General features: G+C 35.8%; 1 protein-coding gene across 1 annotated transcript in view; it reads right to left on the bottom strand.

Moving 5' to 3' along the window:
* Window positions 1-11,298, bottom strand: part of LOC102837799 (potassium channel subfamily U member 1-like) — a 285,478-nt gene that overhangs the window by 125,792 nt on the left and 148,388 nt on the right. The gene's annotated exons all lie outside the window — the stretch shown is intronic.

The following is an 11,298-nucleotide window of genomic DNA, read 5'->3' on the forward strand; positions in this document are numbered from 1 at the left end:
AATTTTTTTTCAATTATTCTATCTTGAGAAATGTTGAGTGTGTTCTTCCCTTTGGATTTTCCAACTCCAGGTATTTGCACACTCCATTATAATATTTGACACTGGAGAAGGATACCATGCTTGGTAAAGTGTAATGCCAACAAATAAGCAAAGACCCCCAACAAGGGGCCCAGTGGCAGCAGCAATGGGTTCAAGCTTAGCAATGATTGTGAGGATGGCACAGGACTGAGAAGTTTTTCTTACTGTTGTGCATAAGGTCACTATGAGTTGGAAGTGACTCAATGGCATCCAACAATGGCAACAACTTATAGTACTTACTATGTACTATTGTGGACTCTTGATGTGGTGCGATGCAGTCAATGTGCTGGACTGTAAAGTCATTTTGAACCACAAGGTCAGCAGTTCAAGCTCACCAGCTGCTCTCTGGAAACCCTATATAGGGTCGCTATGGGCTGGAACTGACTCAATGGCACTTAATAACAACAACAATGAACTGTTGTGGCACTGGATTGATAATGAAAATGTCAGTGTTTCTAAATCACCAACTACTCTTAAGAAACTCTATACAGGGTCACTATGAGTTGGAATAGACTCCAAGGCACTTAACAACAACAACAAGAACAACAGCACTTCCTATGTGCTGGGTACTGGTCTTTTTATGCTAATATACTCAATTTGTATATTCTTTATATACCAGTTTTCTCATTCAATCCTATTAGAAATATGAGATTTAAATAATTTGCTAAAAATGGCAGAGCTAAACTCTGGTCAATCTAGTCTGGGTTCTGAATCACTGTATTGTTGTTAAGTGCCGTGCAATTGATTCTGACTCATAGCGACTGTGTAATAGGGTTTCTAGGGAGTGGCTGTTGTGCTTGAGCAGCCAACCTTGTGGTTCAAACTGATCTTGCAGTCCAGCACATTAACCCCCCTGCCCCACCAGGACTCCTAACCAATATACTAGGCTACTGTAAAATATTAGACCATGAACTCAACTGGAGAACTTCTGGTGTCATTCTAACTTAGAAAAATGAAAGCAATCAAAGAATAGGATTAGAAATCATAGAACATTAAAAAGATGATCATCCCTTCTTTGGAGATAAGACTGAGATCCCAAAAGGTGACATGTTTTCCCTAAATCATAAAAAATCTGTGGCATAGCTGTGATCAAGTCATCTGACTTCTCACTGAAGCTACTAAGAGAGAAAATTGGTGGAACCAAGCCAATTTAATAAGTTCAACAAAGATGTAATTATTAGAAAGGAATGGACAGAGGTATCCTTCATCTGACTCAGAAAACATGTGAAAAAATTCTACCTGAGTTTTTTCATCCAGTGCTAACACAGTCAGTAAATTTTCTATTTAGTTATTTGAGAACAACTAAGTTTTCTTTGAAAGATAATTCTCTGGGGGAATTTTCAGATCGTATCACGAATTAAAACCTTTAATAAACTTAAAATAAAATCCTCATTGGACCATTTTCAGTAGAACTAGCTACCCAGATTTACGTTTATATCTAAATTGGCTCTTTAGTCACCAGCACAGTGAGCATTTCATGGTGATATGCTGCCATCAACTGGATGATTTCAGTCAAGAGTAGTTAACTCACATATTATTCATTGTTTAAGATTTTCGGTTTCAGATTAATAGTTTGTCTGGGTTGCAATAAGGCAGGGTTTGTATTGGTGGAGATTGAAGATCAGAATGGGGCAGGAATAAGGAAGATTATATTGGGAGATTAAACTAAAGATTTCAATGAATCTAATAAGCACATTGACTAATTTAAACAACTAGATTGCAAATGGAAACTACCAGAAATGTGTTTCCTAATTACTATAAAATATATGTCCTAGAAGTATGTAAAATTTGGCATACTTACAAATATAGTAGCACAGTCCTCTTTATACAATAAATATCTAAATAAATATTTAACTTTTGAATTATAAAGTAGGGTCTTGTAGCCCATTTAAGAAATATTAGTCTGTACATTATAGAATCCATTTAAAAAAATCTGTAAACAGTAGTTTTTTCAATAAATTATCTGTAATTTTAGCAGTTTCTTGCCATACCCAAATGTTTTTTTTTAGATTGTCAAGGAAAAATCGGGAGATGTGGATCTTTGTTCCTACCCTCTTCCAAATTCTGTAGCTGAGACTCAGAGATTTTGCTCAGGGGCAATTCAAGCCATTAAGAACAGGGATCTATGAAGCTCTCCACAAGGGAACTAATTTCATTTGGATGAAAGTATAGGGTAAGTTCCAACCTAGTAGTGCATTAAAAAATAATCAGATTTTTATGGTAAGCAAATCAAAGGATGTTTGCAACTTCAAGAGAGTAAAAAGGTAAAACATAGGTCAGCTAGTGTATCAAAAAAAGTCACAGAAAGATACATGTCAAAAGTGTCCTTAGAATCAGATTCAGAATTAGCCCCAGCAAAGGGGCCCATGTTTAATAGAATCAAAGAGTGGAACAATATATATTTCAGGACAAGGTAAAACATAATACAGTCATCAACAGGTAATTAATGGAGTCAAAATGTTGAGTGTTACCAGTATAGGCAGACATCATAACAAAGAGATTAGTGGGGAAACAATAGCTAAAGCCATTGCCATTCAGAGGGACTGTGTGCATGTCAAAGTTACATACTCTTATGAGGTAAATAAGAGACTTTACATTGCAGGGGAATTAATTAGACTTAACTAAATAGACAAGTTACTAAACAAATAAACAGCAGTAACAATCCTAAGAAAACTATTAAGGAAAGAAGTTAAAAGTATGTAGCAAAGGAAACATTAAGGGAATAAAAATAAAAATACCAATGCAGTAATTGAGGAACAAATAAAAAGGTAAGACATAGAAAACAAAACAAGAAGTAAAGTGACAAATGCAAATCCTAGGTCCTAAGTTATACGTTATTACATTAAATATAAATGTATTATCTCTCCGATTAAAATGAAAAGATGTCAAAATGGAGAGGAGGGAAAAATCCAACACTATACAAAATATATCAAACTACTGACATGACATATGCAATATACATATGTATATTCTGTGTAGACGATATAAGATGTTTGAAGATTTAAAGACCCACATAGGATAAAAATCAAAGAATGGGGGGAAAAAAGCACCACACAAATGGTAACCAAAAGAGAGCTAGAATGGCTATGCTGATAACACATCAATAAACATTAAGAAAAAAATTAAATTGACTGCATCAGTGGAAAGAGATGGTAGAAAAGCTTCATCTCATCAGTCAGATCATAAATTGCTTATATGAAAGTTCAGAATGAAACAAGAAAATCAAAACAAGTCAACAAGAGCCAAAATATGACTTTGACCATATCCCACCTGAATTTAGAGATCATCTGAAGAACATATTTGACACATTAGACACTGAACACCGAAGACCAGAAGAGTTAGGAGATGATATCAAGAATATCATATAAGGAGAAAGCAAAAGGTCATTAAGAAGATAAGGAGGAAGAAAAAGATGAAAATGGATGTCAGAAGAGAATCCGAAACTTGCTCTTTGGCATAGAGATGTTAAAGTAAGTGGAAGAAAAGAGGAGGTAAAACAGCAGAACAGAAAATTTGAAAGGGCAGCTCGAGAAGACAAAGTCAAATATTATAGCGAAATGCACAAAGACCTGGAGTTAGAAAACCAAAAAGAAAGAACATGCTCAGCATTTCTTAGGCTGAAGGAATTGAAGAAAAAAGCCATGCCTCAATTTGCAATATTGAAGAATTCTATGGGAAAAATGGATTCCTGGTGTGGTGCTGCAGGCTAATGTGCTGGACTGCAAAGTTGTTTTGAACCTCAGGCTTGGTGGTTTAAGTTCACCAGGGTCTCTGTGGGTTGGTACCGACTCAATGGCACTTAATAACAAGAACAATGAGCAAAATACTGAATGATGCAGGAAGCATCAAAAGAAGATGGAAGAAATGCACATAGTCACTGTACCAAAAAGAAATGATTGATGTTCAACCATTTTAAGCGGTAGCATATGATCAACAGACTGTCAAGTCAGTTTGCACTGCAAAGTTGGTAGCTCAAGATTACCACCTGCTCCTTGGAAACCATATTCATGGTCACTATCGGTCAGAACTGACTCAATGCTACTTAACAACCATATTATCAAAAGCCAATGATACTGAAGGAAGTAATCTAAGGTGCATTGAAGGTATTGTCAAAGAACAAGTCATCAGGAATTGATGTAATACAAATTGAAATCTTTTAACAAACTGATGCAGCACTATAGATACTCAATCAACTATGCCAAGAAATTTGCTAGACAACTGCCTAGCCAATTGATTGGAAGAGTTCCATATCTGCACCCATTCCAAAGAGGTGAACCAACAGAATGCAGAAATCATTGGGTAATATCATTAACAGCACATGCATGCAAAGTTTTGCTAAAGATAATTCAAAATGACTGCAACCATACATTGACAGAGAGCTTCTAGAGGTTCAAGCCAGATTCAGAAAAATGACATAGAATGATGGATATTATTGCTGACATCAGAGTCTACCAGAAAGATAGCTATTGGCTGAAACAGCCATTACCAGAAGGATATTTACCTGTGTTTTATTGGCTGTGCAAAGGCTTTCAATTCTGTCAATCATGACAAGCTATGAACAACATTGCAGGAATGAGCATTCCAGAACATTTAGTTTTGTTCATGCGGCACCTGTACATAAATCAAGAGGCAGTGGTTTTAACAGAACAATGGAACATCAAATAGCTTAACATTAGGAAAACTGTGTGCCAGGGTTGTATTCTCTCACCATACTTATTCAATCTGTACACTGAGCAAATAATTCAAGAAGTTAGATTATATGAAGAAAATGTGGCATCAGGATTGGAGGAAGATTCATTAACAACCTGCGATATTCAAATGATAGAGCCTTGTTTGCTGAATGTGAAGAGAACTTAAAATACTTATTGATGAAGATCTAAGACCGCAGTCTTCTGTAAGGGTTGCATCTCAATTTAAAGAAAACCAAAAATCCCTACCACTAGACCAATATGTAGCATCCATATACATGGAGAAACGATTGAAGGTCAAAGACTTCATTTTGCTCAGATCAACAATCAACACTCATGGAAGCAGCAGCCAAGAAATCAAATTATGTATTGCATTAGGCAAATATTCTGAAAAAGACCTCTTGAAAGTGTTCAAGAGCAAAGATGTCAGATTGAGTACTAAATTGTGTCTAATCCAAGTCATGGTATTTTCAATAATTTCATATGCCTGTGAAGGTTGGATAGTAAATAAGGAAAACTAGAAGAATTGATGTATTTGAGTTATGGTGCTGGAAATGAATATTAAAATTATCATGAACTGCCAAAAGAACAACCGATCTGTGTTGGAAAAAAGTGGAGCCAGATTCTCCTTGGAAGCCAGGATGGTCAGACTTCATCTTTCGTATTTTGGACATATCAACAATGAGCTCAGCAACAATGAGCACAATGATAGCAATGATTGTGAGGTTGGTGCAGGACTGGGCAGTTTTTCTTTCAGTTTTGTGAGTCGGTGCTAACTCGATGACACCTAACAACAATAACAATAACAGGACAAAAATTGTGACAAAAGGAAAATGATGACATTTTATAATGATAAAGCAATAATACACAAAGATGATACAACAGTTATAAGCATATATGCACCTAGCAACAGATATCTAAACACCATGAAGCAAAAACTGACTGAATGAAATAAAGAAATGGGCAATAACAATATACTGGAAGACATCAATACTCGGTATTTAATCATGTATAGAACAACAGTAGGAGACCAGCAAAGAAATACAAAACTTGAACAAAACAACAAATCAAGTAGACCTAATAGCCATATAATAGAATACTGCACTCAAAAATACCAAATATGCATTCTTTTCAACTGTAAATAGAACAGTCTTCATGGTAGACAACAACACAACTGATAAGTTTTAAAGAATTTAAATCATTCAAAATATGTTCAGTGGAATAAATCACAATATAGAGTAGAATTAAATAAGGGCTTAGAAATGAAGAAAATTAGAAAAATTAACAAATAAGTGGATAAAAGCAATGTCCTAAAAAAAATCGAGTCCAAAAGGAATTCAAAAGATAAATAAGAAATCTTTTGAAGAAAATGAAAATAAAAGCACAAGATACCAAAACTCATGTGATAAAATCACAGCAGTGCTCAGAGAAAAATGCATAGCTTTTTGTTGTTATTACTAATTGCCATCAAGTCAGTTCTGAATTATAGTGACTCTATGTACAACAAAGATTTACACCCTCGGAAACCCTGTACAGGGTCGCTATGGGTCGGACCCGACTCAATGGCACTTAACAACAACAACAACAATGTACAACAGAATGAAACACTGCTGAGTCTTGGGCCCTCCTCATAACTGTTGCTATGCTTGACAACATTGTTGCCACTTTGCCAACCCATCTCATTGGCGATCTTCCTCTTTTTCATTGACTCTTCACTTCAAGAAGCATGATGTCCTTCTCCAGGTATTGGTCCCTCCTGATAATATGCCCAAAGTTTGAGAGATGAAGTCTGACCATCTTGGCTTCTAAGGAGCATTCTGATTGTACTTCTTCAAACACAGATTTATTTGTCCTCCTGGCAGTCCATGGTGCCTTTACTATTCTAGCCCAACACCATATCTTAAATGTATTAGTTCTTCTACGGTCTTCCTTATTCATTGTCCAACTTTCACATGCATCTGAAGCTATTGAAAATACCATGGGTCAGGAGCACTTTATTCCTCAAATTGACATATTTGCTACTGAACACTTTAAAGAGAGCTTGTGTAGCAGATTTGGCTAATACAGTATGTTGTTTGATTTCTTGACTGCTGCTTCCATGAGTGTTGATGGTGAATCCAAAGAAAATGAAATCTGTAACAACTTCAATCTTTTCTCTATTTATCATGATGTTATTTATAGCTTCAATGGTGAGAAATTTTGTTTTCTTTACAATAAGGTGCAACCCAATCCAAAGGCTGTGGTCTTCGATCTTCCACAATAAGTATTTTAAGTACTATAGACTGACAGAAGACCAAACAAGTCTGTGTTGAAAAAGGTACAGGAAGAATGCTCCTTGGAGGCAAGGATGTTGAGACTTTGTGTTTCATAATTGAGATGTATTATCTGGAGGGACCAGTCACTGGAGAAGGTCATTATACTTGGTATAGTAGAAGATTCGTGAAATAGAGGAAGACCTCCAACAAAATGGATCGAAACAATGGCAACAATCATGGATTCAAGAGTAACAACAATTATGAGGATGTTTCAGGAACAGGAATATTTTGTTCTGTTGTGCATAGGGTCACTGTGAATCAGAGATGACTCAATGGCACATAATAATGACAATAACAAGACTAGCCATATCAGTAGAGTACCAAGATTACTAAAATTGAGAATGAAAAAGGAGACATTATTATTAACATGAAAAAATTAAACATATAATAAGGACATGTTATGAATAACTGGATGCCAACAAATTAGATAGATTAAATGGACAAATTCTTAGAATTACACAAACTGTCAAACTATCCTAAGAAGGAATAGAATTTGTATGTATGTGAAATAAATACAGAGATGGAATTATTAATCCAAAAGTTTCTACAAAGTAACAATAGTACTATAAACTTTCACAGGTAAAAATCTGGCAAAATTTTAAAAGAATTAGAAATAATCCTTCACAAATTTTTACAAAAAAACAGATGAGGACTGAACAATTCTCAACTCATTCATTGAAGTTAGGTTTACTCTAATGGCAAAAGCTGATAAAGTTATCACATACATATACAAAATAACTCCAAATCAACATCTCTCTTGAATATTGCATAGAATTCCTCAACAAAATTTTAGTAAAGTAAAACATCAAGATACAAAATGGTTTGTACACTAAGACAAAGAGAAATTTAATATAAATTTGGTTCAATATATGAAAATCAATCAACATAATACAAATCATATGAATACACTAAAAGACAAAAAGCACATACTCATTTCAAAGACACTTAGAAAAATATATTTTATGAAGTCAATACTCCTTTTCTCCTTGATGATAAAACCATTGAAACAATCTTAGAATACAAAGAAACTTTCTCAAACATAATGAGCCTTAATGGTACAGTAGTTAGCAGCTTGGATAATCACTAAACAATTAGCAATTCTTTGGGGGTGGTTTCCAAATCTCATAAGGTGTATATCTATGAGAAACTCAGAGCTTAAATCATACTAAAATAACAAATGTTTTCTCTCTAAGATCAGGAACAAGACAATGGTGTACATTTTCACCAGTTCTATTCAACAATGTAATGGGGCTCTATGCATGTCAATTAGTCAATAAAATGAAATAAAAGGCAACGAGATTGAAAAAGAAGTAAACTTATCTCTATTTGAACAATACATTACCTTATATAGAGAAAATCTGAAGCAAGCTACTAAAATCTATTAGAACTAATAAACAAGTTGAGCAATGTAGTGAGATACAAGTTAAGGATGCAAAATGCAATTGTATTTATATATATTAACAATATGCAGATGATATAACCTTGCTTGCTGAAAGTGAAGAAGACTTAAAATATTTACTGATGAAGATCAAAGAGCACAGCCTTTGGTATGGATTGCATCTCAATATAAAGAAAACAAAAATCCTCACCACTTGATCAATTAACAACATTCTTATCAACAGAGAAAAGATTGAAGTTGTCAAGGACTTCATTCTTCTTGGATCAACCATCAATTCTTATGGAAGCAGAAGTCAAGAAATCAAATGACATATTGCATTAGGCAAATCTGCTGCACAAGACCGTTTTAAAGTGTTGAAGAACAAAGATGTCAGCTTGAGGACTCAGGTGCGCCTGACCCAAGCCATGGTATTTTCAATAACCTCATATGCATGTGAACGTTGGACAGTGAATGAGGATGAACATAGAAGAATTGATGTTTTTGAGTTATGGTGTTGGAGGAGAATGTTGACAGTGCCATGGGCTGCCAAAAGAACCAACAGATCTGTTTTGGAAGAAATGCAGCCAGAGTACTCCTTGGAGACCAGGATGGCCAAATTTCATCTCTCATACTTCAGACATATTGTCAAGGAGGGACAAGTTGCTGGAGAAGGATATCATGTTTGGTATGAAGGAGGGTCAGAGAAAAAGAGGAAGCCACCCAGTGAGATGGATTGGCAAAGTGGCAGCATCAATGGGCTCAAGCATGACAATAGTAAAGTTGGTCCAGGGTCGGGCAGTGATTCATTTTGCTGTGCATAAGATCACTATGAGTCAGTACAGACTCGATGTCACCTAACAACAACAACAACAATACTAACAATGAGTAATTCAAAAACACAATTAAGAACATAATTTTGTTTACCATACTTAGGAAGCAATTTAATTAAAGTAGATCAAAAATATATCCTGAAAAACTGTTTTAAATTACTAAAATCCATTAAAGAGCACCTAAATAAATGTAGGAGTTTTGGTGTGGAGACTTAAGATAAGCATTTGGTTGAACTGCAAGGTCAGTGGTTCACACTCACCAGCTGCTCCTCAGAAACCCTATACAGGGTTGCTATGAGTTGGAACCGACTCAATGTCGCACAGTAACAACAACAAATAGGTGTAAGAAGCCCTGGCAGTGCAGGGGGTTATGCATTAGGCTGCTAACCACAAGATAAGCAGTTTTAATCTACTAGTTGTTCTGCAGGATAAAGATGAGGTTTTCTGCTCCTGTAAAGATTTAAAGCTTTGAAACCCTATTCAGGGTCACTATGAGTCAGGACTGACTCAACGGAAAACAACCACCATCATTACCAAATAAATGCAAAGATAGACATCACATGTTTATGAATTAGAAGACTTAACCTAGATGAGATAACACTATTTCCCAAATTGACTTTCATGTTTAATATGTTGTTGTTAGGTACTGTTTAGTTAGTTCCAACTCATAATGACCCAATGCACAATAGAACAGAATACTGTACTGCCTGGTTCTGTGCCATCCTCACAATTATTATTAAGCTTGATACCATTATTGTTGTATCTGTGTCAGCTCATCTCATTAGGAATCTTCCTCATTTTCTCTGACATTCTTCTTTACCAAACATGATGTGCTTCTCTAAGAACTGGTCTCTTCTGATAACACGTCCAAAGTATGAGAGGCAAACTCTTGCCATTGTTGCTTCTAAGGAGCATCATGGCTGTACTTCTTCCAGTACTGTTTTTTAAGGCAGTCCATAGTACTTTTAGGATTTCTGGTGTGGCACTGTGGGCTAATGCATCAGACTGTAAAATCAGTTTGAACTGCAAGGTCGGTGGTTCAAGCTCACCAGCTGCTTCTTGGAAACCCTATACAGGGTCGCTATAGGTCAGAATCAACTCAACGGCACTTAACAACAACAACTACAATAGTACTTTTGGAGTCCTGGTGTGGTGCTGTGGGTTAATGTGTTGGACTGCAAAGTCAGTTTTATCTACAAGGTTGGTGGTTCAAGACCATCAGCTGCTCCCTAGAAACTCTATACAGGGCTGCTATGGGTCAGAACTGACTTGACAGCACTTGACAATAACAATGTTCCCTAACACCATAACTCAAATACATCAATTATATTCTGATCTTCCTTATTAATTTTATTCAGATTATTGGCTCAACATACAGTTTGAATAGGTATGGTGAAAGGATACAAATCTGATGCACACCCTTCCTGATTTTAAACCATTTCGTATCCCCTTATTATGTTCTAATGACTGCCTACCTCTTGATCTATGTACAGGTTCCTCATGGGCACTGTTAAGTGCTCCTTCTCCAGTGACTGGTCCTTCCTGACAATATGTCTGAAGGATGAGAGATGAAATTTGGCCATCTGGGCCTCCAATAAGCACTCTGGCTACACTTCCTCCAAAATGGATCTGTTGATTCTTTTGGCAGCCTATGGAACTCTCAATATTCTCCTCAAACACCATAACTCAAAAGCAACAATTCTTCTATGGTCTTCCTTATTCACTGTCCAGCTTTGGCATGCACATGAAGTTACTCAAAATACCATGGCTTGAGTCAGGCACACCATAGTCCTCAAATTGACATCTTTGCTCTTCAAAACTTTAATGGTCTTGTGCAGCAGATTTGCCTAATGCAATACTTCATTTGATTTCTTGACTGCTGCTTCCATAAGTGTTGATCGTTGATCTAAGAAGAATGAAGTCCTTGACAACTTCAATCTTTTCTCCATTGATAGGAATATTGTTTACTAGTCCAGTGGTGAGAATTTTTGTTTTCTTTACATTGCGAT

This window comes from Chrysochloris asiatica, unplaced genomic scaffold, assembly GCF_000296735.1.
Source record: "Chrysochloris asiatica unplaced genomic scaffold, ChrAsi1.0 scaffold00035, whole genome shotgun sequence".
In the NCBI taxonomy this organism is placed as follows: domain Eukaryota; kingdom Metazoa; phylum Chordata; class Mammalia; order Afrosoricida; family Chrysochloridae; genus Chrysochloris; species Chrysochloris asiatica.